Here is a 12,542-nt window from a genome sequence, read left to right as displayed (position 1 = left end):
TGGAAAGCCAGAACATCAAAATTGAATAATAGGCTTTAGTCCTGAGCTATACTTATAATAATAATACTAATACTGGTGCTCAAAGCGCTTAAACACACTATACACTTGCCATGACAGTAACAACTTTAAAGAATAGAACGAACAAAAGCTACATATGTTCATGTTTCCTACACAGGAGTTACAATCTATAGTCTAAGGCAATAAGCGACACATCATGGCCATTTAGACCCACACACTTGGCAGGAAGTGACTTGTTAGAGAGTGGTGCCAGCCTCGCTCCTCGCTGCTGTGCGCTGGTTTGACAGCCTCCAGCAGCCTCTTCCAGCAGAGCATGCTATCTGTGTGCCAGCTGGCTGAAAACAACTCCCAATTACTGCTGTACCCGGCTGGGATGTTGACATGGAGCTTCTGCACACACTGATAATCCCACACACAGATTTACTGTCCATGTCTTGGATTACAGAACTTTTTAAAGATTGTTTGATGCTTGAGCTTCCACTTTATCTGTGAGCAGGGTTGGGATGGTTACTTTAAAAATAGAATCTGTTATAATTACTAGTCATCTGTAAAAATAAATGGAATCAGTAACCTAATCTAAGTTTCACAATGTAACCTGATTACTTGCCGTTACTTTTGAATTACCTCAATATCAAACGAAGTGCAAATTAATACAAGAGAAAATAAATATCAATAAGAGGTGTAGTTCCAGTATCCAAAATTCGATTCACAGGTAGCAAATAAGCTTGACTCGGACAAGATACGTCTCAGGATAGTTTGTTTGACTCTTTACTTAGACAAAATGTATCAAATATAAACACATATTTTCTCAAGTCAAAAACTATGTTGCATACATTTTAACATATGGCTCCTACAAGAGGTTTTTAAGTGTATAATGTCACCTTAGAAAAGAGGAAACCAAGATATATAGGATAAAAAATGGGTCCTCTTAAATTTATGCTAGAACAAAAGAATAGTAGAGGTTACAAAAAGTGTTTAAGTTTAATATAATAATTAAAAGCATATTTTTGTTTAATAAATCAGGTGCATTACAAATATATATTTAAAATAAAGATTAGCCTAAATGAAAAGCAAAAATAAAATGCAGGCAGTGTTTCTATCCATTATATATATATTGATCTTTATCGATACATTGTAATCTTGCAAGTAATCGCCGTTTAAAAAAATGTAACAGTAATCTGATTACGTCTTTTATTAATGTAACTGTAAGGGAAGTTTTTCTGTATCCTGATAACGTAATCCCATTACATGTGATCAGCTATTCCCCAAGCCTGTGTGTGAGACAGTGTTTTGGCAGCAATGTTTTGATATATCTTCAGCATTCATTTCACACTCATCACACTGAGCTGTCGTTGATGTAGCGAGACGGCAAGAAAATAATGTTGAAATCTAAGACAAAAGACAAGTCAACAAGACCATGTGAACTATCAATTATCACATGAAGAAACGTTGTCATTTCATAGCTGCCTGAATTTAACTAGATATGACAGTATAGAGAGCAATAATGAGTGAGAGACATCAAAAGCCCACACACTCTGTACGCATATACTGTACGTCTGATCAGTAAAGAAACAGAGAAGACAAACCCAAAGCTGGAGACCCATAGAGAGTGTGCGAGAGCTGGGCTGACCAAACAGCTACTGTAGGCACACAATATACACACTCCAGGAAGTGGTGAATACTGAGTCATTGCTGGCCAAAATAAGACACACACTCCATCTCTAGGTCAGTGATTTTACATTGTTTGCAACATTATCGAATATCGATACAAAACATGAAGTCTTCGGAGACGGAGATATGTCTCAGACATTTCCGTGATGCGGTGACATTTTCCATATGCTTTCCAAAAGTTTGTTTAATTCTCCAAACAGTTTGGTTGGATAATATTGATTTATATTTTATTTTCTAGTTGTTTTTTTATATTTATTTAATTAAATAAATCTTTATGCTTTTATTTTGAAGGCAGTTTTGGGCATCCTATATATTGAGGATTGTATTATTGGTGGGTTTGACGCACCTGAACGAGCATATGTATTTTTTAACCAGGAGAAACCACAGGAAGAGCCACAGGTGAAACCATTGATGTACATATGTTGGATCATTGGGATACAACCACCAAAAATACATGAAAACGACGTTCTGGCCTGGACATTGGAACATTTCCCCTGCGTAGGATTTGCTTACTGGTGCCCCAGCGTCACTTTTATTTATTTATTTTAAAATGTTCAGTTTTATTTCTTTATATCGCAGCTAAAAGTCTAATTTAGAGTCAGTGCCCTCCCCTTCCTACTGTGTGTACATGGCAAGCTAACATTGCCATTTCAGAAAGTGTTCCGTTAGCAGATATATGATCGAGGCTTTATGATTTCAATTTTATAGAATAATCTGCCATTCTTTTTGTTTTTCACAGAACATGACAGCACCATGTCTTGCATTGCAGCATTCAAGTGTTTTGTAATAATAGTAACAAGATAAGATAAATCCCCAAGTATTCCATCAATATGACGAGTAACAGGTGATAAATCAGAAAAAAATACATTAAATATGAGATACACCATTAATAAATCTATTCAAAATATATACATACGATATACTATTTAAGTTAATTGTGCAAAAATGTGTGCACAACAAAATATGTAATGGAACTACAGTATACAGTGTATACAACTTAAAATAACAAGTATTTATATGACAATGTGAATGAATTATATAATACTATTTAACATGACGGTGTTTTTACAGTATATGAGTAGTGTTTGTTAGATACACACTATATGAACCAATAATACAGTGCTTTACCATGATTTAAAATATTGTATTTATCGAAAAAAACTACTTTTAATAAATACTTCCCAAACCTGAAATTGATTAAGAGCTCCAAAAGTAACACAACTTTTCAGTCTCCACCGTCACTATGCAATTGGACTGTTACTGAAGGAGGTCATATTTCAAAGTCCACTCCCAATATTAATCAAACTGCAACAAGCTAGTTACTCTGAGAGGCTCACTGTAGCGCGGGACGCCATCAGCATAAATTACCTCGCAGTGACAACCCTTTGGCATGTGACACAAGTAGAGAAATGTATGTTGTTTATTCAGCAATTTGAGAGAATACATTTCCTCAGTATTTCAATCAGAAATATTATTGGAAAAGCCAAGTGACTGCATAATGGACGCCAGAACGCCATTGGAATTAGACCATTGTAGCACATGATAGTATGATATTCACTCGAGGGAAGCTGTTTTCTTCTTATTGTATGACTTGGTGAAATAATCTGTTAGTGAGGAGCTTCGTGAGCCTGTGTGTGTGTATGTGTATGTGTGCGTGTGTGCGTGCGTGCGTGTGTGTGTGACTGTGTCCTCACTGTGATTAGGGTTGTAACAGCAGTGTCTAATGACTCACAGCATGTCACCCAGTGTCGGTTTAATAACACACTTACAGACACTGGAGATCAGTGACTCCTCTGTAATTACGCACCACTACACACACAACACTTATCCAAAAGCTCAAGCTCTTGCTTTCATTCTTCTGGAACAATTGAATTGAATGCTACAAGAGAAGCAATTCTGTGAGTAACGCATGCTTTTGGTAAACGCAAATGAATGAGGGTACTTGAATTAAAGTTTTGCCATTTTGTTTAAATGTTAAGTGCATAAGAGAGCAAAAGAGAGAGAAAGAGAAGTGACTCATTTCAGTAGTGAGGAATCTGCTTCTGATGCCCACGTTGCTTAGCGACCAGGGTGCCATGGTAACCTGCCGCATCCGACTATGCACTGTGGAGAGCAAAACCTCCCATGCGATGGCAACACAAGAGACAAAAAACATTTAGCTAATTAGACTTCCCAGCATAGCGCAGGCCATCTTTTCCTCTGCAAATAAGACGCAAATCTGCCTCTCTACGCTAATGCCAACCGCCCACTCACATTGGGAAACGTTGGTTTCCTATCGATGAAGACCCACGCAGAGGTTGATTTAAACTGATGGAAGAAGCCAAGGTTGGAAAACAACAGTTGTTTTTGTTTCCAAAATGAACACCAATTGTGGCTCAGACTCTGGTGGGCAGCCAAAGCCTTTTTGGATCTGCTGCCAAAGAGCTAATGCAATCCAAGGCCTAAAATAACCTCACGATCAATATTCAAATAGCACAGGCCTCCGCTGTCTGTTCAGCCATCCTGCATTGTCTCTCTAATGGTCTCCCTTCCTCTCGTGGGTGGTCCTATTCTTTGCCTTCTTATTTTACCTCACACACAAATTTGCTCTTGAAACAAAGAACCTCACTCTCTTTAATTCCTTGTATTCTTTTTCGTCTTCATTTTAGTCACATCTTCTCCACAGGTCAGTCCGCTCTCTTCAGGCAGACTGTCTGGAGGGAGTCTTGGCAGGCCGCCATGTCCCCCTCAGCAGGTGCTTTAGTCAACAAGCATGCTTCAAGGTGGCTAAAAGCATCAGAGGGAGTTCATTGAAGGCTCTCACACAGAATAACCTTCCCCTTGTCCCAACAAGTTCCTCTCTGCAGTTTTAGGCTATCTAGAGACCGGCTATCAGCCAGTGTAATCCTCTTGGCTTTTTAATGTCAAAAGTAAAGACTGAGGATGTGCCACTACTTTTGCAGGGACCCTTTATTGGTACAACTGTCTTAACAATGTTCATATCCAGCATGATATGACAAAAAAAGACAACAGAATATACTAAGTTTATTATAAACGCATTGAATGGCATTTTCAGAAAATCTTGTCCATATTGTATCGAAAATGGGGTTTGATTTCCTAACAATATTTAATAGTTAAAACTATAACATCTGATTCAGCCTACATCAAACTAATATTTCCTATCAGCGTATTCTGACCTGTGACGTCAGTGCTTCACATTCACTCATTTGTGAAAACTGTCTTTAAATAGGAAGACCTCAAATGTTGTTCTAAGGTTTAGGATTACAAATAGATACCAATTAAAAACACCAAATTATTGATCAGCCTGATGAAAAAGAAATCCTCTTTTTATTAAGAGCTAGAAGCTATCCCAGCATATTAGCAGAGCTTGCCTTGCACCTATCCATTATTCCTTTACATTTTTAATTAGCATATCCGGTAATCCTTTCTTGGCTTTTTAATGTCAAAAGTAAAGAGTGTGAGAATTTTAATTTACAAAGGACACACAAAAGGATGTGCCACTTCTTTTGCAGTGATTTTATATTGAAACAACTGTCGTAACGTTTTTATATCCAGTATGATAGGACAACAATGAGTGTTTTCTGAGCTGTGACGTCAGTGCTAACCATTTGCTCATTAGATAAGATGTGCAAATTATCTTGAAAAAAGATGACATTTCATTTTGTTCTAAGGTTTAAGATTATAAATATATACCAAAAGGGTTGGGAGGGTGAATGAAACTAAGATATTTATGATCAAAAATGTGTTACCATAAAAAGCTATGCCGCCAGAATAGTATAGTTGAATACATTATTTAAAAACAAACACAGTATTTCCGTTTAATAAAGCCAGTGTCCACCAAATACATTTAAAAAAAGCATATATAATATAGAAGAATACAAGTATCCTAAATGAAAGCCAAAAGAAGTGCAGGCAATGCATTTGCAAATATGTTTTGTAACATTGTAATCCTGCTAGTAATCTCTATTTTCAAATGTGTAAGGGAATAGTTACCTTTTTTGTATCCTGATGATGTATTCCCGTTACATGTAATCTGTTACTCCCAAAGCCTCGATACATATTTAAACACACAATTATTGATCAGTCTGATACTCACTCCTACAAGCTGGAAGCTAGTGAAAATATCTCAGCACATTGGAATTGCTTATAAATGAGCATATCCGGACATCTCTGCCTGTCACTGTGGGAAGAAAAATGACCTATTCCACTGCGGGAAGTTAACCACAGGGCCCAGCTGAGCATTGGTGAAGAGGACCGGTTCAATAATTGATGAGAACAAAGTCAGGGAGGAAGAGGGGGCTTAGAAATGAGAGAGATGTCCAGGTTAAAAAAAGAAGCCGAGGTCAATGTAATGAACACACAGATTTTAAGTGTGCAATATGTGTGAGTGTATTCAATATATATCAACAGGTCACAGCTACATGATGGAGGCCGTTTGAGCGCACAGTGCAGTGGAGGAGGATCTGATTCAAAGACACAAAGAGAGACACATTCAGATATAAGTGTGTATTGTGGGGAGCAGGTTTGTCTTTCGGTTCAGTTTCTTTGATTTTCCGCGACGGATGTGGGTGATGCGTCATTCCTTCTCAAATGCTGTTTTGTGAGAGGACGCTTTGTACTTCTACTATTTCCTTTTACTTTAAGATCTGGCTGGTATAGATCAATCAATCAATAAGGGATTCTGCTTGAATTAGACCTTGAAATAAAATGCATTTTTCTTTATCCAGTTAGCGTATCCATATACAAGTAGCTTGCTTGAAGTTGGGTTTTTGCAAATAAGGTGGCACGTGTAGAAAAGAGGCTGAAGCAAGATAATCAGTACGGTGCAGTCTGGTTGCTTTTATCTATGGTAAATGGTGGATTTAGTAAAGAAAACAACATGCCAGTTTATTTTTAACACACTCTGATGCATTACAGCTATAATGGCTACAATCGCCCGAAGGGCAAAAATAAGAAGATAGATGCGACATGCAAGAGAAAGGGAGGGGATCACATTTTAAAGCAAAAAGAAGAATTCATCATCATCCATATTCAAACGCACACACCCGAAAAATGAAGAAATAAGAAAGGACAGAAAGAGAGAACAGGGGAAAACGGGGAAAGGCAGAAATGGGAAAAAAGGAATAAGGAGTGACAGAGAATCAGGGTGAAGTTATGGGAAGGGAAGTTGAGAGGGAGTTACGAGCAATGAGGATGGAAGGACAGGGTTGGAGGGAAGAATGAAAGAAAAGAGACACAGAACTGGAGGGAAAGCAGAGCATACTGTATTCGTCCAGAATGGAGATGGATTTTAGGGATGTGAACAACTCCCATTGTGGAATACACACACATCGATATTTCCTATCATCAAAAATTACATATCAGCTACAAAATATCTTTCTAAAAACTTTTGTTTGGCACTGCGGTGGTTCCTCTCCTATTGGGAACTCCAGCTTTACTTGACATCCTTTTAAGGACAACGCATACAAATGCAGAATGCTGTGGTGCAACATGAAAGAGGCAAATTCTTTGATCGCCCGTGAGTAGCTAAAAACAAAGAAAACCCCCAGTCAGATCGGCAGCACTTTGAGTACATTAACATGACATGGTTAAAAGACAAAGTTATACCTTAACAGCCTTTTCATGCTGTTAAAGGGGGACAGCAGGTCTAACCCCACACCCATCACGTGGAAATAAAAGTATTTTAAGGTATCAAGTCAAATATGACAGATATAAATTAATATTTGACATCTTTAATGGATTGGAGGCTGAACTGACAGCAGGCAGAGCGTGATGTCACATCGATATTAAAACACGCCACTTATGGGCTTTGTGAAAGAAGAATACAAATAGTAATAGTAACAAAGCAAACAAAAAATATATAACTGGCATAGACAAACTGAAATTATTATAATTATTAATTTATACACACATATTTGTGAACTGAAAAATATTCACTAACTGATGGAATGCTGATCTTACAGTAAGCGCCACTGACGTCACTCAGCATTAGATGGTTCTCAAGCTCATCTTATTACTTTCATTCCTTTAACTGTAGTATACCTCATGATACAGTACAAGTGCTTAGCAGATGCTGCTTTTAATTGAACTATTCATATCTTAAACTGCACTGTAACTTTTATCCATATATTTTTTCTTTTTTAATGCTTTTAATTGCTTTTAATTCTTTGCTTAATGTCTTTCATTTTTTGTAAAGCACTTTGAATTGCCTTGTGTTGAAAAGTGCTATATAAATAAACTTGCCTTGCCTTGCCTATTAATCTACGTTTTGGAATTTAAATCATTTTCATATTTCAATACTGCCAGTCGTGTACAACCCTTCGGAATTTTAAACATATGATTTATTATTATTAATATGAAGACTTTTTTTTGTTGAATATATAAATATTATCATGAATGTGGATAAATACTGTATTTTAACAATACAGTATTCTGTTTTTCACATTTGTTATTTTTTATTTGGTTTTTTTTTAATCTGTTCGAAATAAAGATTGAAATGAAATATAATTGTTTCATTTTGTTGTCCTTTTCTTATAAATGTATCTTCTTTGACTGTGTTTATGTATGCATTCACCATATACACCAAGGCAAATTCCTCGTATGTGTTAAATTACTTAGCAATGAACCTATTTCTGAATCTGATTCATGCACACAATATGTAAAGAGTTTGATGAAGCGTGTGTGTGTGTGTGTGTGTGTGTGTGTGTGTGTGTGTGTGTGTGTGTGTGTGTGTGTGTGTGTGTGTGTGTGTGTGTGTGTGTGTGTGTGTGTGTGTGTGTGTGTGTGTGTAAGGGCTGTTGCAGTATGTTCTTTTTCCTACGGTTGCCAGTTCTAACACCTTGCATGAAACAGCTGAGAAACTCTTGCCTTGTCGCAACCCAAGACAGAGTTAGACCGTGCTATGATTATATTAATAAACCTGATCTATTCTTTGCCATACCAATTTTTTTTAAAGATTCGTTTCCCTGTAAGTAGCCACAGCTGCCAACATCTGAGAGATTGCATGTCAAGGGAGCAGAGACTGAGTGGAGGCAACAGGATGGGCAGATGACAGATTGACAGGCAGCAAATCCACGCCAAACCCTGATTAAGTTAATGACAGCAGCCATCATTCTAATGGCACACGTAAAACCAGAGGAGACAATTTGCCCTGGTGTAAAGAGAAATGCGACCAGTCAGAGAGGCGGTGTCTATCCTGCTTATTTCAAGCGCAACACTGCCCAGACTGTACAGCTGCAGGGGGTGTGAATACCAGACCAGACCCATTCGGAGAGTGGTAAAGCACTCTGGAATGATGTCTTACAACAGTCATCCATATTCGATACAGTTACATCATGATGGAGATTCAAATATAAGAGAAAGAGGTGAAAAGCAGCCTAACTTGTTGTGTAAATTGGTGCATTTTTACAAAAGTGTGCAATACACTGGAGAAATTGGTCCCACTGCAGTACCAATAATCACAAACACTGTTCCTCGCTGTATTAAATAAATCATTTGACTACTTTATGATGCCTGCTTTTCATTTTCACAGCAGTGTTATTCTATTTAAATGTTAAGTAGTACATATTGTTCCTAAAGATTGTTGCTTTATTGAAGCAATTGTATGTATATTGATTTTGTGTTCTATACAAAATGGTGACTTATTTAGGTAGAGGCTTTTAAATAAGCCCAATAGGTTTGTTGCCTCTTCCTGCACTGTTTGTCAGGTGTTATCTGTTATGTTCATGTACAATTGAATTGTGCAAAAGCATTACATTAATTAAATAACAGCCATTGTTATGTTGTTATTCACTGCTGCACTTTTCATACTTCAGCAAATCCAAAAATGTCTGCTGTGAATAGGGCATTCACCATTTCTGTTGTTTTAATACCAAATGGGTTATTCGCTGTCTATTCTTGCTGTTGGATTCCATGACCACTTCATCATTGTATAATACAGAAGAGGGGGCAAGTTCAAGGAAAATGGAACTACCAAAAATGCCATTAGCTGTATTTAATCAGAACATACCTATAATTCTGTATCTAGATGTTATTTTATGTTCATAAAGCACATAGCAGCGCTGTGAGAACAAAAAGAGAGTGCTGCTTGTTGAATTGTGTATTAAAAAGAACGAGATCTTAATGGATGGGAGGGGGGGGGTGTAATAGGCTTCTAGTTTTGTGTACGCTGCCTCGTGAGAGGTGTGGCTTAGTGCACTCATGGACTTCCAAACACTCTCCCTCTACTCATCATTTCATGCCATTCAATTTATCTCAGATAGAGAGACATATAACCTCTAACACGATCGCTTGCCAACATGATAACGTCATGGGTGTAATCGCCTAAACGGAACAAGGAACGGACAGTGAAAGTACGGAGGAATTAAGAAGAGTGAAGGAAGAAATGCTGATTAGAAAACAAAGAAGAATATTTAAGAGGGTAAATCAAAAGGGAGGGATTATTTTCGGCACTGAAAAAACTGAAACATTGATTTGAAAAAAATTGGTTGAACTTAATATTGTTACTTTCAACAAACCTAATAGAGTTATGTGAAAGTTGTTGACATAATACATTTAATTAAAGACAATGTTTTGAAAGTGTGTATATAACCTTTCTAGAGAAATATTTGATTAGTTTAGCTCAGGTTAGACACAGTACATGGGCTGCAGTTGTCCTTTCCTTCATTCCATTTCATTTCATTCATGAGTCAGCTACTGTAAGTAGACACACTATTTATGGTCCCTTACATAAATTCATAGCCATAAAGCTGGATCAAACCCACTTCATTATATAGAAGCGGACATAATGTACTGCAGCTATACCCAGCACCCAGCCTGTGTCCTCGTCATTGCTAATGCATGGACGCAAGTAAACATACTTTTCTTCAAGGAATAAAGATCAGCATATGGCGTTTAGCTTTAAAAAAATCTTCCCTCCCCCCTCGCTGTTTTCACACTCCCAGTAAAGAGCTTCAGTTAACTTGCACAGGTGGAACACACAGAAGATGGTGTTGGTAAAATGTAAGAAAAGAGCCTGTAGTTAAACATCTCTACTCCACTGCCATTAATTCACATAGCAGTCGTGATTCTCTCCCAAGGTGCAACACAACAACAGCAAGAGCTAATTGTGCATCCTTCCCGGGCAATTATTGGGATGTAAGAAAAACAAAATGCTTGGCTGGACTGATGAGGTAATCAATGAGAACATAACTATGGCAACAGGCTTTAATTGGATATTTCTGGCTCTCGGAGACCGATTGATTGAGACCGGGAGCACCTGAAGATCCAAATGTAGCTAACCTAATAGTGTTGTGTTTTAACTAAGGAGCAGTGAAAGGTTGTATGGATCAAATTAGCTTGTGGTCCTTGGTAAATAGGCTTGTAAACAAGACTAAGGGTGTACAGTCACACGAGCAGCTGATCGGAGCTTTACGTAGTCTGCTAACATCGCATGCTAACACGATGCTAATGTGCTGATGTTTCAACCCAGTCTCACGACATTTAATTTGATTCGTGTTCACCAACACGATTTTCCCCTTTTTTTTTGTGTCACACAGAACGATTTTCAAGGCAATGTATTTCTATTGGTAGCAGTGGCGAGCGGTCAGGGCCCTCTAGGCCCTCTGTGAGGGCCTAAGATATTCTAAAAAATAATATTTAAAAACATTTAAAAAATATATCTTTTTTTTAAATATATATTTTTTAAATATTATTTTTGTTATATTTTTCATTAGTTTTACCGAAAAAACTTGATTTAATTGTATTTAAAATAACATTTCCAAAGAAATAAATCCTTCGAATCTGCCTGTTCAGTTTCTGTTTGAATGTGAAGGGTTAGCTTAACCGTTACATGAAAAAAGCTCGTCTGGCCCTCTCTACGATTCACAGAGGGCCCGCTATAGTAAACTCAACGAGAGAGTAATGTCAAGTGACAGTCCAATTGACCAATCATATCTCCCCTCTAAATGGGAGGGCTTTATTATCGCGGACTTTATGACAGGTTCCGCCCGCTGCGCTGCCAAGTTTATGCATGTGATATATCAACGGGTCAAGCTAGGAATTAGATAATTAGCATACGTTCATTCACGATGGCTCACGTTAGTGATAGTGATGACATCGTTGCGAAACTACTAACTGAGTCTTTTTCAAGAATGAGTTACACGGATAAATTGGAGTTAATTACCAAAGGGCGACCAACACCACAGCTTATTTTGGTTCAAAAAACCAAACGGTTCGAGAGGCATTTTAATATCGGCAATTACGCCAGATACAACTGGATGACCGGATCAACCAGGGAACAAAAGCTGTACTGCTGGGATTGCTTGCTTTTTGGAGCGGACAGTGGGTCATGGGCCAAAGATGGATATTCTGATTTAGGAAGTTTATCCAAATCAGCACATCGCCATCAGAATGCTTCAGGTCACCTCAGAGCTACTATTCGGCTTAAAACATTTGGGGACACCAGGATAGAGCTCCAGCTGGATGAGCAACAACGCCGGGGTGTCATCATTCATAATGAAAAGGTGAAGAGGAACCGAGGAATTTTGAAACGCCTCATAAATTGTGTGGTGTACTTGGGCAAGCAGGAGTTGCCGTTCCGAGGTCACGATAAGAGTGTAACTTCATCAAACAAGGGGAATTACATAGAGTTGCTGGATTTAGTGGCAGAATATGACAGCGACCTTCACACACACCTCGCCACATCAACAGTCTTTACCGGCACATCTTCAAGGATTCAGAATGACCTGATCAGCGCTGTCGCAAGTGTAATGACGGATAGCATGAAAGAGTATTATTTACGTTAACGAGGTAAATAGGCTAAAAGAAAAACATGTTTTCCAAATGAACTACGCATCTCTTGAGTGACAATATGC

At 37.9% G+C, this 12,542-nt stretch overlaps 1 protein-coding gene across 1 annotated transcript in view; it reads right to left on the bottom strand.

The window, feature by feature from the left end:
* Positions 1-12,542, bottom strand: part of LOC117468436 (voltage-dependent calcium channel subunit alpha-2/delta-1-like) — a 123,495-nt gene that overhangs the window by 70,559 nt on the left and 40,394 nt on the right. The window lies entirely within an intron of this gene.

The sequence above is a fragment of the Pseudochaenichthys georgianus genome, chromosome 23 (assembly GCF_902827115.2).
Source record: "Pseudochaenichthys georgianus chromosome 23, fPseGeo1.2, whole genome shotgun sequence".
In the NCBI taxonomy this organism is placed as follows: Eukaryota; Metazoa; Chordata; class Actinopteri; order Perciformes; family Channichthyidae; genus Pseudochaenichthys; species Pseudochaenichthys georgianus.
Note: the sequence above shows the minus strand (reverse complement) of the source record. Positions and strands in the feature narration are given on the sequence as shown.